The 21,402-nt window shown below is 40.8% G+C and overlaps 1 protein-coding gene across 9 annotated transcripts in view; it reads left to right on the forward strand.

Annotated features, from left to right (window-relative positions):
- The first annotated feature begins 1,199 nt into the window (after positions 1-1,199).
- MIDEAS (mitotic deacetylase associated SANT domain protein) overlaps positions 1,200-21,402 on the forward strand; it is a 54,105-nt gene continuing 33,902 nt past the window's right edge. The window contains exons 1-2 of one of the 9 annotated variants that reach the window (XM_086891845.1): positions 1,270-1,542; positions 17,831-18,012. The gene's annotated coding sequence lies outside the window, so the exon portion shown is untranslated. Of the gene's footprint in view, positions 1,543-1,591; positions 1,960-3,017; positions 3,164-16,372; positions 16,550-17,830; positions 18,013-19,985; positions 20,024-21,402 lie in introns of those variants that run through there. The other 8 variants (XM_086891837.1, XM_086891840.1, XM_086891839.1 and 5 more) reach the window with 8 other exon arrangements.

Raw genomic sequence — 21,402 nt, forward strand, 5'->3', positions numbered from 1 at the left:
TTTCCTTGAAGGTCCTATTGAGACAGTGTTGCATCAAATGATACCTCTGCTTGTGAAAGAAAAAAAACGTTTACCAGTAGTACCTGTGGCTACCATTTTGCTCTTCACCACCATGTGTCTCGCACTTATCCTCTGCACCACGACAGGAAAAGATTGGGTGTGGTAATTGGACTGCTGACCTGGGACTCATCAGCATAACCTGGTTATGCATCTGTAGTCATGGGCAAGTCATTTCTCTGGGCTCCTGTTTCTACACATCTTGAGCTCCCCTGCTAAAAAGTTCTGCAAGGAGCTATTGTGAAAGAAACACGAACTACAGTGAGCAGTGCAGAAATTGCTTCGATATTTCACTCTATAAAGCAATATATGCTGGGAGGGAAACTGCCCTGCTTGTCAGGAAAAAAAAAAACCCAAAAACCCAGCAATGCTGCCGCCACTGAATGACCTGAGCCTGGATGAAGGTAAACACGTGGGAATGTGCACATTGGAGAAAAGCATTTGGCATTTTTTTGTTGCTCGACATTTCACTGAATTGAGTCTAATCTGTGAATGCTGTCTAAAGGTTATTTTATAATCAAAAGATTTAATTGATTGTTAACAAACTCGAGTAGCAGAGCAGTCTACAGAGGGAGCAATGACAAAGCAGCTTTTTTATTTCCTGCCTTAGCAGGGCAGAGTAGCGTGCCTGCATTTGTCAGCACACTGTGTTTTTTATTCATGGACCATGGCAGCAGAGGAAGCCATAATCCAGAAGAGGAGCTGCACATTTTTAGAAATCTCTAAAGTATGTGCTCCTGTGAAAGTAAATTTCAGGTGTTGGTAAAACAGCCCACAGTACAGATATGACCTGAGGATTTGCATTAGACTAAAATACTTTCTCCCTTTTTTTTTTTCCCCCTACTTTTTCCTCTGAAAAAGTGAGGTAAAGGACTGAAAGGAGGAAGCAGAAAAGCATATTTTCCTTTGGTACAAATGTTTCCTTAAAAACCAAAGGCTCTGTTTTTCTTTAGAGAGAAAGGACACAAAACCTGATCTCGCTGTATTAGCCGGCTCTGAACTCAGGGCATCAAAGAGCCGCTTTCCGCCTGGTGTCGGACACGGCAGTATTTTGCAGGGCTTGGCTTTCAAATCAAGGCTGCAAACTCTCTGCCCGCCCCTCACTCGTTGGGGATTTCCTCTCCTTCGTTGCCAACAGCAGCGACAGCCAAGCGCAGAAGGTCAAGCCGAGCTCTGTGGACAAGGGCAGGGGGCGCAGGGCCGTGCCGGGATGAGGCGCTGAGGCCGGCGGGGAGGGAGCTGCGCCGCCGAGGGACGAGGAGGAGGAGGAGGAGGAAAGGCGGGAGGAGGAGGAGTTGAGGAGCCCGGGCCTGGGAGCCTCCCCGCTTAACGCACTAGGAAGTGACGCTTTCGCTGAGTCCCGGAGAGAAAGAAACAAAGTTTGTTGGTTTTTTTTTTTTTCCCTCTCCTTCTTCCCTCCCGCCCCCCCTCTGCAAACAGCCGCACCACGTTCCCCCGCGGCGCCCGCCGTGCCTGGCTGCGCAGGTGAGCCAGCTCCTTCTCTTTCTTCCTTCTCCTGTTTTCCGCGCGTTTATTTTTTTTTATTTTTTTTTTTTTTTTTTATTTGCACGATTTGCTTCCGTTTTCCTGCCATTTTGGAGAGGGGGTGTCTTTCCTGGAGCTTTTCTTTTGGGGGTGGTGTTGCGTGCTTTGTGGGTGCTGGGTGCAGGATGGGGAGCAGAAGTGCCTGTGGAGGTGACGGGGGCGGCTGGCTCCGTGCCCGGGCCGCGCAGCCCCACGGGGCTGGGGCAGCGGCGCTCCCGGCCCGCCTGCTGCGGGGGACCAGGCTCTGCTGCTGAGCCACCGCCTCCTGCCGTACCCGGAGTTGTTAGGAGCGCTCCGGAGGGGTTTCTTGGCGGCCGCCCGGCTGCGGCAGCGCTTTCAGGATGTGTCTGTGTCCGGGTGAGCTGCCCGCGGGTGGGATTTTGGGGGGTTGGTTTGGGGCGGGGGGGAGGTTCTGTTTACCCGCGGCGTGGCGGGGCCGGGGCAGCCCGGGGTGTGCCGGGGCAGCCCGGTGTGTGTGCCGGGGCAGCCCGGTGTGTGCGGCGGGGCAGCCCGGTGTGTGCGGCGGGGCAGCCCGGTGTGCGGCGGGGCAGCCCGGTGTGTGCGGCGGGGCAGCCCGGTGTGTGTGCCGGGGCAGCCCGGGGTGTGCCGGGGCAGCCCGGGGTGTGCCGGGGCAGCCCGGTGTGTGTGCCGGGGCAGCCCGGTGTGTGTGCCGGGGCAGCCCGGTGTGTGTGCCGGGGCAGCCCGGTGTGTGTGCCGGGGCAGCCCGGTGTGTGTGCCGGGGCAGCCCGGTGTGTGCCGGGGCAGCCCGGTGTGTGCCGGGGCCCCGGGAGCTGCGGGGGAGCCGCCGAGTCCCGGCCGCCGTGAGCGCGCATCGCGCCGAGGGTCGGGTCGCTCTGCTGGGGTTTACGCAGTGGAGGAGGGTAGGGAAGGAATTTGTTAGATAATTTTTGAAAAATCCCGTGCTCTCAAGTGTACAGCTCTTTTCTGGCAGCAGCTGTAAAAGACCGATTCGTTGCAGTTTAGCAGTAAAAGCTGACAATACACCTACGCGCGTATGTGAGAGTCTTATATAATACTTACAGGGTTTTTTTTTTTAACAGGCGTAAGCAGGATTTATTTTTGGTTTGTAAAGTCTTGTGTGGTTGCAGCTTGCAGAATTAGCGATATATTCTATTTGCTCAACAGAGGTTTACTTTACATTCTTTTTAAAGCATCTAATTTTTTTTTTTTAATGATAACTTGATTACCTTCCGACTGCGTGTTCTGAACTTAGTGTAAAGGCCATCTGTACTGGAGCAAGCAGTTAAGGGAGGGGAAGAGTGAAAAAGAAATGTCCTAATGCAGAGACTATTAGGTTGTTTAGAGGGCGAGACTGCAGTTCCAAGCAGCAACAGCAGCAGCTTTATGACTGTGTGTAATTACAGAGTGATTGCATAGGACAGCATTGTTGGAACGAATACGTATACACAGGCTATTGTGCAAGATTTCTGTACCGAACAAAACCTAGTTTTGCATTGCAAATGCTAAAAAGAGAATGTGTTCTGCAGTGAACTGCCACGTTCCTCTTAGACTGACCTCTTCGTAGAACTAGAAGAGGAAGGTAGGAGAAGTGGAGTCAGGCTGATATCAGAAATCACAGATCTGAAACACTCAGCAGAAACGCCACTAGTAGTTTCTGAAATCACAGCAGAGAGAAATTGAAAGCTCATTGAATCTGCGGGTTCGTGTTTCCAAAGTGATTATATAGCAGGTGAAATCCAAGCAGGTTTGCTACAGTCCTGCACGTTTAGAACAATGATTGCTCTGGTCTCATTTTTTGTGTGCCTGTGTGGGAAAAAGACCTACGTTAAAATAAGCAGTTCAGCTAGCTTGCTTGGAAATGGAGAGAAGAGCATTGGGGAGAGTTTCTGTGTCAGGCCACAAAAACTTAGAGCTTGAAAGAACTACCTGACCAGAGATATGCTGAGAGCATGCTTTTTCAACTTTATCTCAAAAGTTGCATCTGATTCAGTGATATTGCAGGAAGAGCTGGCTGAGGGATAGTATGAGGCAGTGAGAAATTGTGCCACTGACACTGTATTAGTAAGGCTTTTAACTAAGTCTTTAAAGAACATCATAATTTTTCCAAAGGTTTTGTGAGTACAACTTAAGGTCCTTAAGATTTGTTTTTCAAAAATGCTGGTCACCTGTTATTTTTATCAGCTTAGTTTTGAGAGTACTTGGAATTTATGGCATATCAGATCTGAAAGATTTCAGATCTGGTGCTCAGAAACTGGCCTTTCTAACATTAGAGACAATTTTCTAGAAGTGTTATGTTCAGCTGTTATAGCTGATGTCTTAATAAATGCCATAAAGGCTTGTAAAGTATTTTGAGCACTGCAATGAAAATTATTATAAGAACAGAAAGCTGCTTTAAATTTTTTTGTTGTTCAACTGAAACATATTTTAGCTGAAGACACATGTCATCTTATTATTGGTAGTTTTCTCAGTTATCAAGAAAATGCTTCATGTAAAATTTATGTGGCTTTGTAAATGAAGAATGAAGGGATCTGCTGACAGTGTCTTTGTGTTTTGGTTTTTTGGGGTTTTTTTTTTGGTCGTTTGTCAAACTATCTTAGTGATACTTCTGTAAATTTACTGGAGCATTTTGTTTTAATAAAATATATTGCACAAATATATGTTAATCCATGCATTACTGTCATGTCCTACTTGTAGATTTTTCTTGAAATTGTACTGAGTATCTTGACTGGCTTGTCAGTCTATGTTATACTGGATGTTTTAATGTCGAAGTTACCTCTGGAGTAGTTCTCAAAAGATTTCTTGAATCGTTTGTGGTAGTGATACAATATAATCATTCTTTATGCTAAGTCTTCTGGTTTTCACAACCAGTGTGGTAGGAGAGAGTTTTTGGCCTTGTATACTAAGGAGTAGGTAACTTGCATGTCCTTGAGTTGTCCTGTGGTTCTCAGTGGAATTAGTCATAGATATATATGTACATTTATGTGCATGTTAACAAAACAGAGGTGTAGCTGTGCAAGCCTTTAACCCATCCAGGTGCATGTGGTGATATGAAATGATGAGGACTGTAGCACAATGCAGGCTTTTCAAAAGCCTGCATAAATGCTCCAAATGTTAGTTTACCTTTATGTATTTTCACTCTTGTGATCACTTTTCAGTGGTGGCTGCAGAACCACAGGAGATATTTTCAAGCCTGTCATCCCTTTCATGATACTCTTCTGTCAAGCTGCTAACCAAGCCCTTAAGTTGCCCCTGGCTTGAGGACATGCAGCATTTCTTTGGAAATGGCCACCTTGGTGGTGTGTGTGTGTGGAGGTGTGCCCAGGCATGTAAGGAGACAAGAGGGGCTGCAATGAATCCCAGTGGAAATCTGTCTAGCATGTGGCCCTCTTTGCAAAGGTGTGTGTGTTTTTTCTGTATGCTTAGCACTTCTTGAAGGGTTTCTACTCAAGAAATTTACATAGTTTTCTGTTGTGCTTAGGTAAACATTTAGCAAACGTTTTTTTTAATCCACTGATCAAATTGTGGAATGCAAATGTTGGTAAGAGCTAATTTTTTTGTTGTTTCACTTCTTCTAAACACTCCCTTCAAAATAAAAAGAAAACACCAAAAATACAAAAACCCTGGTTTTTTTGGTTTTTTTTTGGTCTGGAGCATTGCATAAAATCTTAGTACTGGTTGCAGTAAATTACACTTTATGCTAAAATGAAATGTAAATAGTAAATATGAATGTTGTCTCCAGTGCAAGAGACATGAAGTGAGAAATAAACCACTTTTCTTTGAGCATTCATAGTGTGAAATGGGAAGATGAGGGAGGCAGGAGCTCTGGTGGTGACGTTTTGCAATACATGCCCAAAAAGCTGCAGGTTCTGGCACGGGCAAACCAAGGCTCATGAGTCACATCCAAAGGGAAGACTTGTCACTGAGCAATTTGTAAATAGGAGGGATGAACTGCTAATTCAAGGAAATATCCTGAGGACCTTCCCTAATAATTGCAAGTGTGGCAGAGAGCTTTATGTCAGACAGGAGTTGCTTGTACTTGGAATCACACGTTCCCCCTGGTGTGACTTGAGCCTTCAGACTAAGAAATCCTCATTATCTGTTAGAGAAGTCCCTGAAAGAGGTGGCTGGTCAAGTAATAATTTTAGTTTTTCTAGCTACATAGCAGCCACTTGCATTCCGTGCAGAAGCTCCTTGGCAGCTCCAGCAGCTCGCGGTGCACAAATGGCACACAAATGTGTCTGCAGCAGGAGGCTGCTCAGTGCTGCTTCACAGTGCTTTGCACTTCTGTTTCTGAGTGGTCTCCAGCTGTAGCCCTTAGTGCTCTGCTGATCGAACATAACTGAAAAAGTTATGAGGAAAAGCTCTACTCTGCACGGCGGGAAAAAGTGTGAATATGTGCATTTTGAATGCAGTCAGTGTCCAGGTATTTAAGAGCAACCATTCAAATGTGGATGCAGGGATTGTTTTGGTAATTAATTCTTTGCTTTTCAGGCTCTCTTGATGCTTTTTATTGTGTTTTGTGCAACTGACAGCCACCAGATAACGAGGCTTAAATTAATATAATACATTGATTTGTATGTAATACGATGTACAGATATTCTTTGAGATGTACATACTCCAAAATTAATGTTCATTTTATGTATAAGTAAATTACATGAATGCCCCTTGTTGAATTGGCAAGTCTGTTAATCAAGAACTTAAACTGGGAAAATCTAGATTGGAAGGGGCTGGCAACATGTTCAGTGTGTGTTAATTTTGTTTGTTCTTAAAGACATTTTGAAAGGCTTACAGCAAAGCATGGAATAATGCTTTCCTTTTTACCCTTAATTAGTTTAAGTTCTATATAGTTTGACTTTATCATTGGTAAGGATTGAAACGAGTTAAGTGCTATTAGTACCTGAAGTCGTAAACTGTGAAACAGTTCTGAAATCTTTTTACTAAATAATTACTGATACATTACATGTTCAGAGTTGGGATGTAAAGAGACATGAAGAGGAATCTAGTCGGTGTTCATGCTTTGTTATTTCTTTGCTGCCTGTTATCTTCTGACATTGGTTCTCTGCTGCTTGGTTTTCCCCATCACAGGAGAGATTACAGTACAATGATATATACTGGTGTATCCTCTTGTCATTTATTTTAGGGAGACAAATATTTGTGTATGTTTGTGTACACACACTATTTGTTATATACCCTTAAGTATCTCATTTTATAACTCAGTTCCAAACAAATGTTTTCTTTCCTTGTTATGCTAGAGTAGTTTGGGAAGTTTTGTTTGTTTTTATTTTTTTTTAAACCACGTTGAAGTTTTTTGTTTGACTGTTTGTACTATTGTTTTAACCTTGAATATAATGCTGTATTTTGGGGTTTATTTTAATTTGTTGTATTTGATAATGTTGCATTTGTTATTTCTAGAGTAATGGTGACAAAAATATGCATGAATTATAACTGCAAGTTTTGTTCTTGTCTAGTTTTTGCTTTTCTTTTTTGAAGGGCTTTTAACTGATAAGACTTTTTAAAATACTGCTTTGGTTTTGCAGCCTGTCTTTGGTACAGAGCTGTATGATGTATTTCCAGCTATTAGAGTGGCTGCTTCCCTTCAGCATGGATAAACCAGAACCTGCTCTCTGAAGCTGCATGTTGTGGGGCAGTCAGCCTGCTGAAATGCTCGTCACCTTGTCTGTGCTGTGCATCGTAATGAGGTCCAAAGTTGAAACTAGTCCCAGAAGTCCGAATAATCTCCAAGTAGCCTTGTTATGGTGTAGTTCATAGGTAAAAGTGCATTTTTGTTTGGATCTCAAGTTGCAGAGGATGTTGCATGATTTCGAACTTGACATAATCACGTATGCTTAGGTGTGGCCTTACCTGCTATGCCTGTGTACACCTGGGATTCCTTGAGCATTTCCTTTTCAACTCCTGCATATGTCACCTGGTATTTTGTCAAGAATTGCATTATTTTTTACAGTTTTATAATATCCTTAAAGATACTCTTGGAAGCTTAAACTGTTTTGATTTTAGGCTTTTATTTCTCCCTACATAATGTATTCTTTCATGCACTTCCTGAAAGGGGAGTCTGCTGTGTTTGTGAGAAATTACTACACTTGGGTGGAGAAGAATTTAGCAAAATATTTTCCTATTTAAATTTGCTTTTATACAACTTGATCTATTAGACTGAGAACAAAATCCCAGCACTGCCAAATTCCTGGTAAGAGGAGAGTGCCACAGATGTAAGACATTCTGATTGCTTTAGGAGATTCCAGTGATGACAGTTTAGGATGCCAAATACTCACATATGTGAAACTGGCAGGAAAATCTGACTGCCCCTATGATTTAGTTTGATTTCATGACTTTGAAAATTCTGAGTTGAATTTTTCTCTTTGAATACTTTGTGACAAACTCTAGATGTTATCCTGCATAAGACATGTTATATACTTGTCTGGAGACAATTATACTATCTATAATGTTTAATTAAAAATACAAATTTATTTGGATTTTTTATTGGAAAGCTATTGTATTTCCAAATTTTTAGAAAATATAAGTACATATAAATAAATAATGTAGTCTTTCCAATCAATATTTATTTAATTGTATATGTTTTAAGGGGTGTTGAGACGTCTCTGGAGAAGAAAAGGAATATATTAAAAACTAGACTTTTGTCATACTAGTGAAGCATTATTGTACCATTAGGCACTCTGGTTATTAGGTGCTTAAGCTGTCCTCCTTGAGTAACTAGAAAGCCTTTACACATAAAGGGTGTGATTGTAAGTAAAGAACTGTGCAAAATCTTGCATTTGATTATCGGCCTCACTTTCTTCTGATTTAATTTCAGCATGGAAGTGGTCTTTTGTTATCATGATTTTCTAAATACATTTAAGAGTCAAAAGGATATTTAAAATATTTCTCTCCTTTTGAAGCACGGGAACTGCTTTCCTTTTGAAGTATGGGGTTCCTCCTTATTTTAGTAATTTTTCTTTAGCAAAAGTGAAATATTTCAGGTATGGTACTAGCTAACTTATTTTGCTATTGCACATTTCTTTCTACAGAAAATGTACTGTAAATGCAACTGTAGAAAAAAATGATCTGTAATAAAAAGACTTTTTATCACCTAAGAAGGTACAACAAGAATGTGAGGCTCCTTATAAACAATTTATTTTAATTTTGAATTTGAAATATCAAGAATAAACATTTGAAGAATTAAGGAATTAAAACCTGAGAGGAATTAAAAACCTGAGAAGTGTGATACAGCTGATACTATACTCGGGGTTTGCACTTGTTAATAATGAATAAGAGGCTGCCCTTCAAGAAGCTCTATTGAAGTCAGTGATGATATTTTTCTATTTAAAAGGTGAACAAAGCTATTTTAATTTTTTAAATTAAATTAAAAGCTTTTTTAATTTGCAATATAAATAAACCTAGTTACTTTACCTTTAGAGAGGAAATTAAAATACAGAGAGCTGTGTTAGCAAAAGAAATAAAATGCAGATTTGAAGCCTTGATTTGTAAAGTTTTCTTGGCAACTGGAAGAGCTTTTTATTATTATTAATAATAATAATAATAATAATAATAATAATAATAACAACAACTATTACTGATATAAATTGCATACTGGAAAATTCAGTTTTTGTATTCAGGTAATCTCTCCTAGCATTCTAAAATGAACTAGCCTGCCTGTGCACACATGTATGCTACGATGCAGGTCTTTCTTTGTCTGAGAGTGACATAAACATATTTGCTGAATTCTAAGCACAGGAGACAGATGAAGCTTGGGTGGACTGGTCATAAAGCAAATGCATTTCTAGCAGAGTGGATAGAGCAAGGCTAGAGACCCTTTACTGGCCTCCAGCTTGCACTGCTGCTTTTTAGCAACTTTATGGATTTCTCTGCTAGGCATCTCTGTCAGAGGTGTCATTAGGAAGTATGAGGCCAAGGGCAGTGGCCCAAATACTTGTCAACACCAGCAATTGCTTGACCACATGTACATGGATATTTAGTTAAAGGGACAGTGTGCTTGATACTTGGAGTTGATGTTAAAACATCCATGTTGGCAAGATGCTGCTGCTTCTGTGCTGACTAAAGTGATGTTGAAATGGCCTTTACTTTTTTCTTAACAGAAGTGTTTCTTTTTCCCCAGTGGTGATAAATCAATAATCTGTTCCAATCCCGATCAGCAACATGCTATTGCTATAGTACTATCAAGTTACTGTTAATATTTGTGGAAGAATAACATTTAGATGAAAGAGCAAAACTTCTTGTTTTAAAAAGACAAGTCACAAACCAACAAACATTCTTATGCTCACACAAAAAAAAAAAGTGACAATAGAGGAAGATACTTAGATTTAGAAGTTCTTAATGCTTCCTTCATGAGAGATATTGGTATTTAAACTGCATTTGGAATTTTGATCTCGAATTTTCAATGCTTACTTCAGCCTGTGTACTACCATAATAGCACACTCCAAGGACCACATGACAAAAACCAAACAAGAAAACTCAGTGTTTAAACTGATTCACATGTTACTCAGCTGAAGAGCAGAGATGGCACTAATGTTTGCAGCAACCCTTTGGTGTCAAGTACAGAAAGATTATTTCTTATGAAACAAAAACACCTCAAAAAAAATACCAACAAAAAAAAAATCCAGTTTTCCATATTCTCTTGAGTTTGAGATCTGCTGAAGAGGGATTTTGAGTATAATTCAGACCTGTATAAGATGTTTTGTTTCTGCTCTTCTGACAAGGTTTAGGAATGGTCCTCCCTAATTCAGTGCCTCCACTCACCAAACCACACACCGGTTTCCCTCTTTTTTCTCCTCCTCTCTCCCACTTTGATGGGCTGAATAGGACAATTGGAGGCACAAAAGGCAAAAATCCTGGCCTGAGATAAGTACAATTTACTGGAAGCAGCAATGAGATAAGAAAAGAAGCAGGAAGAGCAACAAAGTAGCCAAGGACTCCCAACCCCTTTTCCCTGGAAGAGAGTCCCTTTCCTCCATCCCAGCAATGACATGGGATGGTATAGAGTAACCTCGATCTAATCATTCCCCTCATGGCTACTACAAAAATTAACTTTGACCTGGCTGGAACCAGGATGTTTTCACATCATGAGCATTAATAAAAAAGACTGCACCTGGTCTCAGGCTTCATAGATAAGTCTACAGTTTAACTTAAATTTTCTGAGGCAGTATGGTTTTGCTGTAGGTTTTTACCATTTCAGTTTGAATAATATGCTACAAAGGTGCAGGATACATTTAGACATTTGGAAAGCTAAGTGATCTATAGGTTTCCCTTTTGTCAAAAGCAAATCTGAGGATCTCATTTACTAGTGGAGGTTGCAGTGCTGTGATAGGGCCTGTACCTGCAGTTCTTATGGAGATCTGTTTCAGGAATGTGGCCTGGAAATTGAAGCTAGGGGGAGCTTTCTAACATATTAATTGGGTAAAAATATTTAAGAAGTCACATCCATACTCTTCACGAGAAGGCAATAGCTTTGTGTAGCCTTTTAAAATCTTAAGTAAAATCTTGCTCTTAATCTCTTCAGTAGTCTAAAGTGCTTTTATTGTTCTTTCTGTGGCGTCCCACCCTTAAAGGGAAGTGATGATTTATAATTTCATTGAGCCTTTTACTCAGACACAACAAGCTGCTTATATGGAAACTAAAATGGGCTGCAATAAGGAACAGGTACCCTGAGATTAGAACAAGTCATGCTCTTTGCCCTCATGCAGAAGAGCATTAGATCTTCCAGTCATGGAACTTCCTGTATCTAATACATGAGTCTGCTCCTGCATCTACAAGCTGTTAGACAGCTATGGGATAAGTAGGACTAAGTAGCTATAGGAAAAGTAGGACTTTCCAGGCAGACCTGGAAGAGAAAACAACAATTTCGCAATTCGGAAAGCATTTGTTTTCTGGTGCCATAGCACATACAGCAAACAAATATTTCCAGTCTTCTCCCTTTCTTGCAAGCTCACTGCTGACAAGTACCTTATATCATTTGTGACGTGTAATCATCCTCGTTTAAAAGGTGAGGTAATCCTCTTCCGCCAACAGGCTACAAAACCTTACTCTGACTTAACATTTAGTGGCATCATGGGAGTAGAAATGGAGATTCTACCCCAGACAGAGGAGTTGATTGATGGGGGGTCTTGAGAGGGGAAGGTGTGGTATGTGAGTTTGAATTTGCATCTCTATGGCTGGGTGAGTGTTTTGTCAGCAGGCTTTGTAGAGGAGCCCAGACCCTCTTACACCTCCTTGAGAAGGAGCTGACATCGCTTTTCAGAAATGGTTTTTGGCACCCTCTGTGAACCTCCAGCAGATAGAGGCGCTTAATCCTCGGGTGAAATAGCAATTTTTCATTGAATTGCAGATACATGTTTGCCTGTAAGCATCCACTATGGGCCCTCTTGACTCGCTCTTTCCTGGACATTGTGATTAAAAGCCTGAATTTTGGTGCTGTGCTTAATCCGGTCGTGTTTGTTCTAGAAACCCAAGATGTGAAACGGAGGCTTCTGGATTGCGTTCTACAAATGCGTGCATAGAAGTGAGTGCTCCAATTTCTGTGTGGAGCAGATTGAGTAGTTTCCCTAGCCAGGTTACTTATTTGGCTTTCAATCATGTCAGTGAACCAAATGATTATCTCCCTGGTTGTGTGCACTTAGGTGATTTCAGTCTGCCTCTTATGCAGAGTTATTTCATACTGTTCTGTTTCTCAGTTGGGTAACTTTGGTAGTGTTACTGAAAAGGTCAAAGATGAAAGAAAAGAAAGTGGTGGATCAACATTCTCCCTTGTAGAATGGGTTCAGGGCATTTTTTACATTTCTCAGCTGCTCTGTTGTGGTTTTTTTTTATTGTGAAGATGAATAGAACTGCTCAATTTTGCTATGTGCTATAAAGCATTTTAAAAAGACAGGAGACAGTTCATTTTGAGTGACTTGATTTATGACAGAAGTACAGTTTGGAGGTGGAAAAATATTCTCTGTTCAGTGACAGCTCTAACAGAGTAATTGTAAGTGACAGAATTTGCTTGTGAAAGTGCTCTAGGTTAAGTGTAGGATGCCTGGCTGTTTACAAGTAACCATCTAAGCCACACATTCTGGATGTGTGGAGGCAATGTGAAAATCTATCGACATCTTTAGTTACTCAGCTGGTTTATTTTTGGGAGCTCATGAACTGGCAGGACATACTGACCCTTTCTGGAGGGGAAAAGCCTAATGACTTTGAGTGCAGGAAACTTAGTGAATATTTTGTAAAATTACCTGCTACTATTTCTTTGGAGCAACTATCATGGAGGTTTTAACCCTTTGCTTTTCCCCCTGGTCGTTTTTGCATATTGTTGATATATTTTAATAAAAATTTAATACTAGTCTGTCAAGACAAAATGGCTTAATGCATCCTACAACAGATTTGAAGAGTATGGGATTTTCTTGCTTGAAAAAAGGAAAAAAATATTTGGTGATAGATTGCTTGTTTGTAACCCGTTGTAATATTAAACTTTCACTTGGAACAGCCATATAGGTTGGATTCAGGATTGGTCCTGGACACAAAAGGCTACAATGTCGGAAAGACAGAGCAGTCTTGCATATAGGTAATACTGGATTGTAAGGAAGTAAGAAGTTGAGAGAAGTTGTATTTGTGTTCAAAAACACAGCTGTGTATTTTGTGAAACTGATACTGCTTTTGCTCTATGTGACTAGAGAGGCCCAGCAGACAGAATCAAAAACTGACAGTAACAACTGCAAAGTGAACACTTTGCTCTTCCTATTATAGGGTTTCTGCTTGTGACCGATTTACACAAAACTATTACCCACTGTGCATAATAAAGCAAAACCAGGAAGGCTTTCTTGTAGTGTTCTCCCTGTAGCTACTAATGGTCCTGGTTTGGAGAGCTGGTGCAAGGTTTCATGGAGTAAATAGGGAGTTTGTCGTGGAAAAAGGTTGTTTTTCTTTTGGCTGTCAATATTCTGTATTCTGACACCATCAGAAATTCTCAACTGCATTGTCAGTTGAGTTGAAAACAACTTTGTTGCTGGAAATAAGTAACTTCAAAACATGTTGCTTACAGTTATCTTACTGAAAGTTAAAGTTGTGTTTCTAAGTTAATTATTCCATATCCCTTATTCATTCACACAAATAACTTGTAGTCTCACACCAGCATTGCAAGATTTCTTCCAAATGCTGAATTGTGAAAGAGATGAGTTATGAATCACTTTGGAGGGAAAGAACTGCTGATTTGACTTTTGTGTGTTACACAAGCAAAATTTAAAAGAAACCCAACAGATGAAGAAATAAAATAAAGCACGTGTTAACACTTGGCAAGCTGACTGGACTCACTGAGACCATTTTGCTTGAAAGGTGTCTCCTTCAGCATCTTTTTTTTTTTTTTAAGTAGGTAGAAGTGGTGTTAGGGTTTTGTGTTTCTTTGGGGTTTTTTGTGTTGTTGGGGTTTTTTTGTTTGTTTTTTGGATTATTGTTAATATGAAGAGGAAGATCTGGAAAACTTATGTGTCTGGAATGATGTCAGCTTATCTGTTCAGCAACAGTCCCAGTACCTTACTATTATTGAATACAATTGCTGGAAAAATTTGCCTTGAGGCAGGAATGTTAATTTATTTTGGAGGTTTTTTTAGTCTAAAGTGTGTATTGGACATTAGTTCCAAACAGTTGTCTTTTTTTTTTTCCTCAATCCTATCAGTGCTATTTTAAACTTATTTCAATAAATTAGTGACTCTGCTATAAAGTTATATAACTAATCATTTTGACTTTTCTTTCCTTCCAATGCAGAAATTGAAAGTGAAGCTCTGTATATTCATAGGAGAGAGGCTAAATAAGTAGTATAAACAACAGAAGAGGCTGTATATTTAAAAAAAAAATTAAAAAAAAAAGTTGAAAAATCCTCATTGGGGACCTAAATGAAATGACTGTATTCCACAATGCCTTTCTGTGCAGGAATCTGTGCTTGTGATGCAAGCACCTGCAGCCTCGGCTGCCTTTGCAGGGGTGCTCAGTGCCTGGCTGGCCCTGGGGGGCTCAGTTTCTGGAGGTGGGACCTGGGTGTCGAGGCACACCAGGCTGCCTGCAAGGGCAGGGGAACTGCCAGGTGCCCCCTTTGGGAGGGCAGGGGAGCTGCCAGGTGCCCCTTTGGGAGGGCAGGGGAGCTGCCAGGTGCCCCTTTGGGAGGGCAGGGGAGCTGCCAGGTGCCCCTTGGGGAGGGCAGGGATGCTGCCAGGTGCCCCTTGGGGAGGGCAGGGATGCTGCCAGGTGCCCCTTTGGGAGGGCAGGGATGCTGCCAGGTGCCCCTTTGGGAGGGCAGGGGAGCTGCCAGGTGCCCCTTTGGGAGGGCAGGGATGCTGCCAGGTGCCCCTTTGGGAGGGCAGGGATGCTATGCTGCCAGGTGCCCCTTTGGGAGGGCAGGGGAGCTGCCAGGTGCCCCTTTGGGAGGGCAGGGATGCTGCCAGGTGCCCCTTTGGGAGGGCAGGGATGCTGCCAGGTGCCCCTTTGGGAGGGCAGCCTGTGCTTTGTGACTCACAGGGAGGTAAGCTCAGCTGCGGGGTGGGCACAAACGCTTTGAGAGATAATGTTTCTTTAGGCAATCACTCGGGCTCTTGCTCAGCAGCTGAGGCATTTCACTGGGAAATGCAACATCAGAAAAGCATGCTTTTAGACTCCAAGTGGCTTTGGAACAGCTGTGCTGGAGCAGCTAAATAAATATAACCCTTTGTAAGAGGAAATAACTTTTCTAACAGATATATGCACAGATGGATTGTAATCATACTGAGCCCAGTGTTTGCCTGAGCAAGAGAGGAAACCTTTTAATAGAGATCTATAAATGGAAATTTGTGCTTATACCAGCTTCTTCTAGCAGTGATTGGAGAACACTACTCCTGCCTAATGGGAATGAGATAAGCATCTCAGGGAGTTGGAAAAACTACATGAGCTAGGGAGACACCAGCCATAAGCTACAACAGCAGTGTACATTAAAATTTATTGGTGCCCAGATGCCTGCAGAAGTGTCTGGGAGCAGTTCTTTTACAGCAGTGTGAGTGGGCCGGAGTAAGAGAGGTCCCAGTATGCTTGGAAGAGAGCAGGGGAGCATAGCACTCCTGGCAGGGGGAAACCACCCAGTGTTTTACTGCCTCCGAAATGCAGAGAAATAAGGTACTAAAATTTCAAATTTGGAACATATTTAGTAATTACAGATGCAAGTCTTAAAATATTTTATAATAATAGAGCAAAGCACTGAGCTGAAATTGTGTGCAGACAGCACTTACAAGAGTTTCTGTTGCAGGAAGGAATTATGATTGTAAAATAGTGGATCTGGTAGAAGTTCATCCCAGGTTTTCCTTTTTTATTCATGAGTGAGGGAGTTCTTTAATAAATACTTTAATGAAGTACTGTCCATCACTTAATTTTCAAATTTTAAATATTTTATGAAGAGGGAGTGGTTACTGGTGGGATTTTGCTTTAAAACAGCTTCAAGCTGAAAGCAAATTTGTAGATTTAAACACCAAACTGTGTGTCTTAAAATAGATGGCATCTCTTGACAGACATGGTGCCAGTAATCCAGAGAAGGCCTTGGGGCCGTGTGATGATGTTGCATGCCTTAAAGAGTAAAACATGGTTTTAAGTCAGTGCACACATTTGTAATTGTATGTCTGTATTTTTTCTTGAGGGGGAGCAGTCGGGAAAGAGGGTTGTTAAACTTTAGTGTGGGAGGGAAGAGGTGGTCAGTGATTGCTTTTAAGCACTGAGGTTTTCCAGAATGCCTGTGAGGGACGTGGTGCTGCTTTAGTGGAGCACGTTCGCTGAGGTCTGTGAGGCCTGTGCGGCAGCAGATCTCTGACAAGAGCTTGCTGTGCTGCACAGGCCAGTTTTCCACAAGCCTCAGCAAAGTTGGTCACCGTGGATTATTCCTTCCACATGTCGATTTCGTGCATGAAGCTACTTTAGGGAATTGAAGCCAAAATTGAGAAGTTGGAAGGTTAATTGTCTTCCTTGCATTTTGTGTGTCTGTGTGTGCTATTTGCTTGGCGGGAGAGGGAAGAGAGTGTTAACCGTTTACAAGTATACATCTCCCCTGGTTCCTTCCCAGAATGATGGTGGAAAATATTCCTAGGCTAATTTAGTTTAACAGCTAAGTCACTCTCAGTAGTAGGGACTGTTGTGAGTGCACAGATTATTAGCGAAAAACACACAGGGCTTGGATTTTGTTACTGAAGAATTAGTTCTCCACAAGGAACAGGAAAAAAATGTGTCCATGTTAAGCTGAGGAATTTTTTACTGGTGCAGCTAGGCAAGCAAAGTATATTTATTGCTATGGACTTTATTTTAAACCATTTTTTGTAAGACCACCAGAAGTGTCATTTTACCTACTTAAGGCATAAAAAGCTAAAAAAAATCGGAACGTGGAAGGCAATTTCTCTTTTTAACGTTGGAGCTGCAGATATACTTATTTTAGAAGCTGACTGGAGAGCTAGTGAAAGGATACTGGAAGCTGAGGAAATGACTGATAGGTGGGGTTTTGAAACCCCACAGCTGCTGCTTTTGAAAACTTGAACTTTTAAATCCAGTGTCTACTGAATGCTCAGGGGGAGCTTCTTGTATGAATTTTTTTGTATTATTTTTAACAATTTGTTATGTTTGAAACTAGAAGCAGTTTTCCCAATGATACTGCAAAAATTGGCACACACCATTCTCCCCATATATAAGAATGCTAATTCCTCTTTACCGTGCAAATATCTGTGCATAAAATAAAATATATATTAACAAGCAATTTTAGAAAATCTTTTTTTTTTTTCTTCAAGGAAGGGAGCTGAGAACTATAACAAATATTATAAGCAACTTCTTTTTATTTTATGTAGCTTTTTATAAGACCAAATCTATCTTCTTATTACCAGGTAAGGTATAAAGTAAAAAAAAAAAAAAAGTATATGAGTAAAAAAAAATTACTTTAAAGAAATTACCAGTTATAAAAAGTTACCTTTAAAATTAAAAAAAAAGGGTGACACACTAAGAAGTTATTATTGTGGCTTAATTGAATGGGTGGTTCATGTATTTTGGAACAGTTTGAACTGCTGTGATGTCTTTGTGGAACTAAGTGTTTTTAACTGGAAGGCATAATATGCTAGAAAATGGACAAAATCTACTGGAAATGTAGGAGCAAGAGGAAAGGCACCTGGAGGGACTGATACACTTTTGGTTAGAGGAGATTTTCTTCTTTCTGCTAGTTGTTTTGTCATCTCATGCTTTTCTCACTTGTTAGCTTCTTGCGTGTTGCAACACGAGTGGAAACCACCAACCATCGTACTTGACCTCAGTCTGAAATGGAAAGCGTGAATTCTTCAGCCCCGGGCCTCTGAAAGTGCTGCTGGGGGAATCCCTGTCTCTGCACTGATGCTACTGTGAAGCTTTATGCCAACACCAGGGTCACAAGTCTTGCAGAAGGTGAGCTGAAGACAGCTGAAGAGGGTGGAAACCTTGCTTGAGTAGAGCCAGAGTTTAGAAACGTCTGTGGTAATACAGACTTAGCCTGCTACCTGCAGGAACTGTATGTGTTTAAAAGTCATTCTTTTATCTAAACTTCTTTTCCTGGTGGTCTGATGTGCAGATAGGAATGAGTGTGAATTTCCTTCTGCTTTTTTGTTCATTTTTGTGGCTCTGACAGTACTTTTGTGACTCTGATTTGTCAGGTTTTGTCGGCAAGGGAAACTTTTGTGCAATGTTGAAGAATTTCAGTAAGACAGCGAACAAAACCACAAGTACAAGTGGTGCAAGACTTAGAAAGAACATTGACTTAACGATTTAACCTACTGTACTAGGTGAATGTCATCAATTATGTGCAAATTAGCACTTGTCCTTTCTTTTTATATGTAACACTGTGACAGCATTCCTTGTGCATAGCTCTTAAGATTTGGTTCTGTTGCTGTTTTTTGTTCCTCCCCCTCCCGTTAATAGCTATGATAAGTACATATTTCTTTATGTAAAAGGAAAAACGACACTGCCAATTTAATATGTACTGCTTGCATAAAAAAGGGGCAGTGGGAGCAGTGGTAGAGCCTTTTCCAGAGTCTGCTAAAAGAACACTTGTTCCTACAGTCCAGCTGCTGTGATGTGTGCTGTCCTCCTGCTAAAAATCAGTACAGGTTGCTCTTAACTTGTCCAGGTGAAACAGAACACTCAGTAAGAAGGTGCAAGGAGTGGAAGATGTGGAAGCTTGTCCCTGCAGCAGTTCCAATGCATCTGTTCCTTGTGAGCCTGAAAGCTGTTTCTTGTTTGTGGCATCTCAGATGTTGCAGTTGTGAGAAAAGAACAAAAACTCTTTTCCCTTGGAGTGGTGGTTGTGAAGGTGGTTGCAAAGATGGGAGGATTATACATGTCATGGTAGTTGCTAAAAGCACTCGTACAGGATTTTAGAGCCCCCTTTTTTAATTCTCTGATTCCAAATTGTGCTTTTATGCTTATGGAGCTCATAAGTGATGTAAACGGATGAAAGCTTGTATCAATGTTAATCGACTAATAGGTATAAATAAATACCTTCCCTTCTTTCTTCATATTTTCTAATTGCATGCAGGGAAGGAAATGGGTGAGATTCTTCAGCATTGTTATCTAACTCCTAGGCAAAATTAGTAACAATGTCATGATTGCACCTGAATAGGTCTGCCTAGTTGAATTGTTTTGTGTCCCCAGGACACCACCACAGCCAAGGTTAGTGTATTTGCACATAAGTCTTACAGATGACAACTCTAGTAAAAGCTAGCATGATATTTTTAGATCCACAATAAACCTGCATTGACTGCTGTATGCTTATCTTGAGTTTATTATTATGCATGGCATACAGTCTCGTGGGCGGGCTGAAATACGAATGAATGTTTTGGAGAGGTTTCATGTGTGCTTTAGCCAACCTTAGGATGGGATTTCAATCTGAGTAAGAGACTAAATATGATTGAAAGGATAGGCACTAACCTGAGACTGAGTTAGGTTATCTCCTCTGTCATAGACCACTTCAGGCAAGTAATTTTAAAACCTCCCTCTCCCAGACTTAGCTGTCTTCAATAAAAAGGGAATAATAGTTCAGTCCCTTAAAGACACATTGTCAGAATAAGTGCATAAAGAGTATACTCTTTATGCATTCTTTAGTGCTGTTCAATTGTGATTGAACAGCATGCAACCATGTAAAATAGAAATTGCTGTAATTCGGTTTCTGTACTATAGTGCAGGGAATGAAGCCATGGACAGTAAGAGCAGTACACCTGGCTAGTGCTGTCATTTTCTTAAAAAAAAAGGGAAGTCTAAAACGCCAGCCAACACGGATCAAGCCTTTCCCCTTTGGCTGCAGCTCCAGGCTGAGCTTGTGGAGAGTGCAAAGGCATCATAGAACACTGCATTTGTGGAGTATCAGAGATCTCTACTATGACTCTGACTCTATGACTCTGACATGAGCCTTTAATGTCTACAGGTAAAATTTCATGTACTTTACAAGATTTTGTGATTTTTAAAAAAATTACCTTTAGAGTTACCTCAGGGTGGGGGAAGTTCTACGACATACTTAAAGAGTAGTGTTCTGTAGTAGTTTCTGAATTTGGTACAACTGTTCAAAATGAAGATGTTTTACCAGGCATCTTGCAAGTGCAGTCTGTGGACAAAACTGAGGTAAAGGAAATGTAGAAGAATAACCTCATCTTGGCTACCTTTTTGCTTTTTAGTGCAAAACAGGCTGCTTTATCTCTCTTTGTGTACTTGTTAGAAATACAGAATATTGCACGTGACACATGTGAAGTTGAATGAATTGGTGTTAACATATTGCTTTAACTGTTGCCAGGTATTGCATAAATGATGAATATTCCAATAACATGAAGTTTGTTCATGGACAGCTTCCTTCAGCTACTTTCACCAGGAAAAATTTGTCTGTGTTATAACAACTGGTAGAATGTTTTTCTGCCTTGGTGGATTCATAGATCTTTTCCAAATGGGGAAGAACTGTGTAGCAAATGTCAACCTGTTGATGAGAGATTGGATGTTCATTCTTATTGTTTGGATATTTGTTGAAAATTGTAATGTCATCAGACTCTGTGGGACATAAGCTGTACTACTTGAGGTAACTGACTTGAAATAAGAGAGTGCTATCTACCTGGTGTGAAAAAAAATCCTATCAAATCCATTTTCACAAAATCAGAATGGTTTGCTTTGGAAGGGACCTTAAAGATCATCTCATTCCACCCCACTGGCTAGGGCTGGGAGATCTTGCTCTAGACCAGGTTGCTCAGAGCCCCATCCAAACTGATCTAGAACTAGATGACTAGATGCATTATGGATTGTAAAGAAGCATCAGTCTCAGAATTTCTTTGGTGTGAGACAATTGGGCTAATGGGATCCATATACCTGAAGACATGGTTAGTTCATTAGCCCTTCATTCCAAAGTGAAAGCTATTTCATGTAAGGGAATTAATTTTTTTCCTTCATGCTTAGTGATTTCTTTTGTAGATGGTCAAGTGTTTAGTGCAGATCATCTTATCAGCTTTTTCTAGTAAGTTTCTGATCTTCCAATTATTTTTGTCCTGGGTTTTTTTCCACAATTTGCAAGGGCTTATTGTTCCTGTTAATAGCAATTACATAGTCTGTATCTTTAGCAAATACAGCTGTTCAAAATGTAATGTGGGATTATTAAATCAAAATGTTATGACTTCAATTAAAATGTATTTATATTCCAGGACTCACAGAGTAAACTGTGCAAGTGCAGGATACTTCTGATCTGCTTAACACTCACAGAATTCCATCTATAGGTGGATTAATGCATAAACTTTAATTTTTCCCATAGTATTGAACTTAATCATTGTG

This window comes from Cyanistes caeruleus, chromosome 6, assembly GCF_971803275.1.
Source record: "Cyanistes caeruleus chromosome 6, bCyaCae1.hap1.1, whole genome shotgun sequence".
Taxonomy (NCBI): Eukaryota; Metazoa; Chordata; class Aves; order Passeriformes; family Paridae; genus Cyanistes; species Cyanistes caeruleus.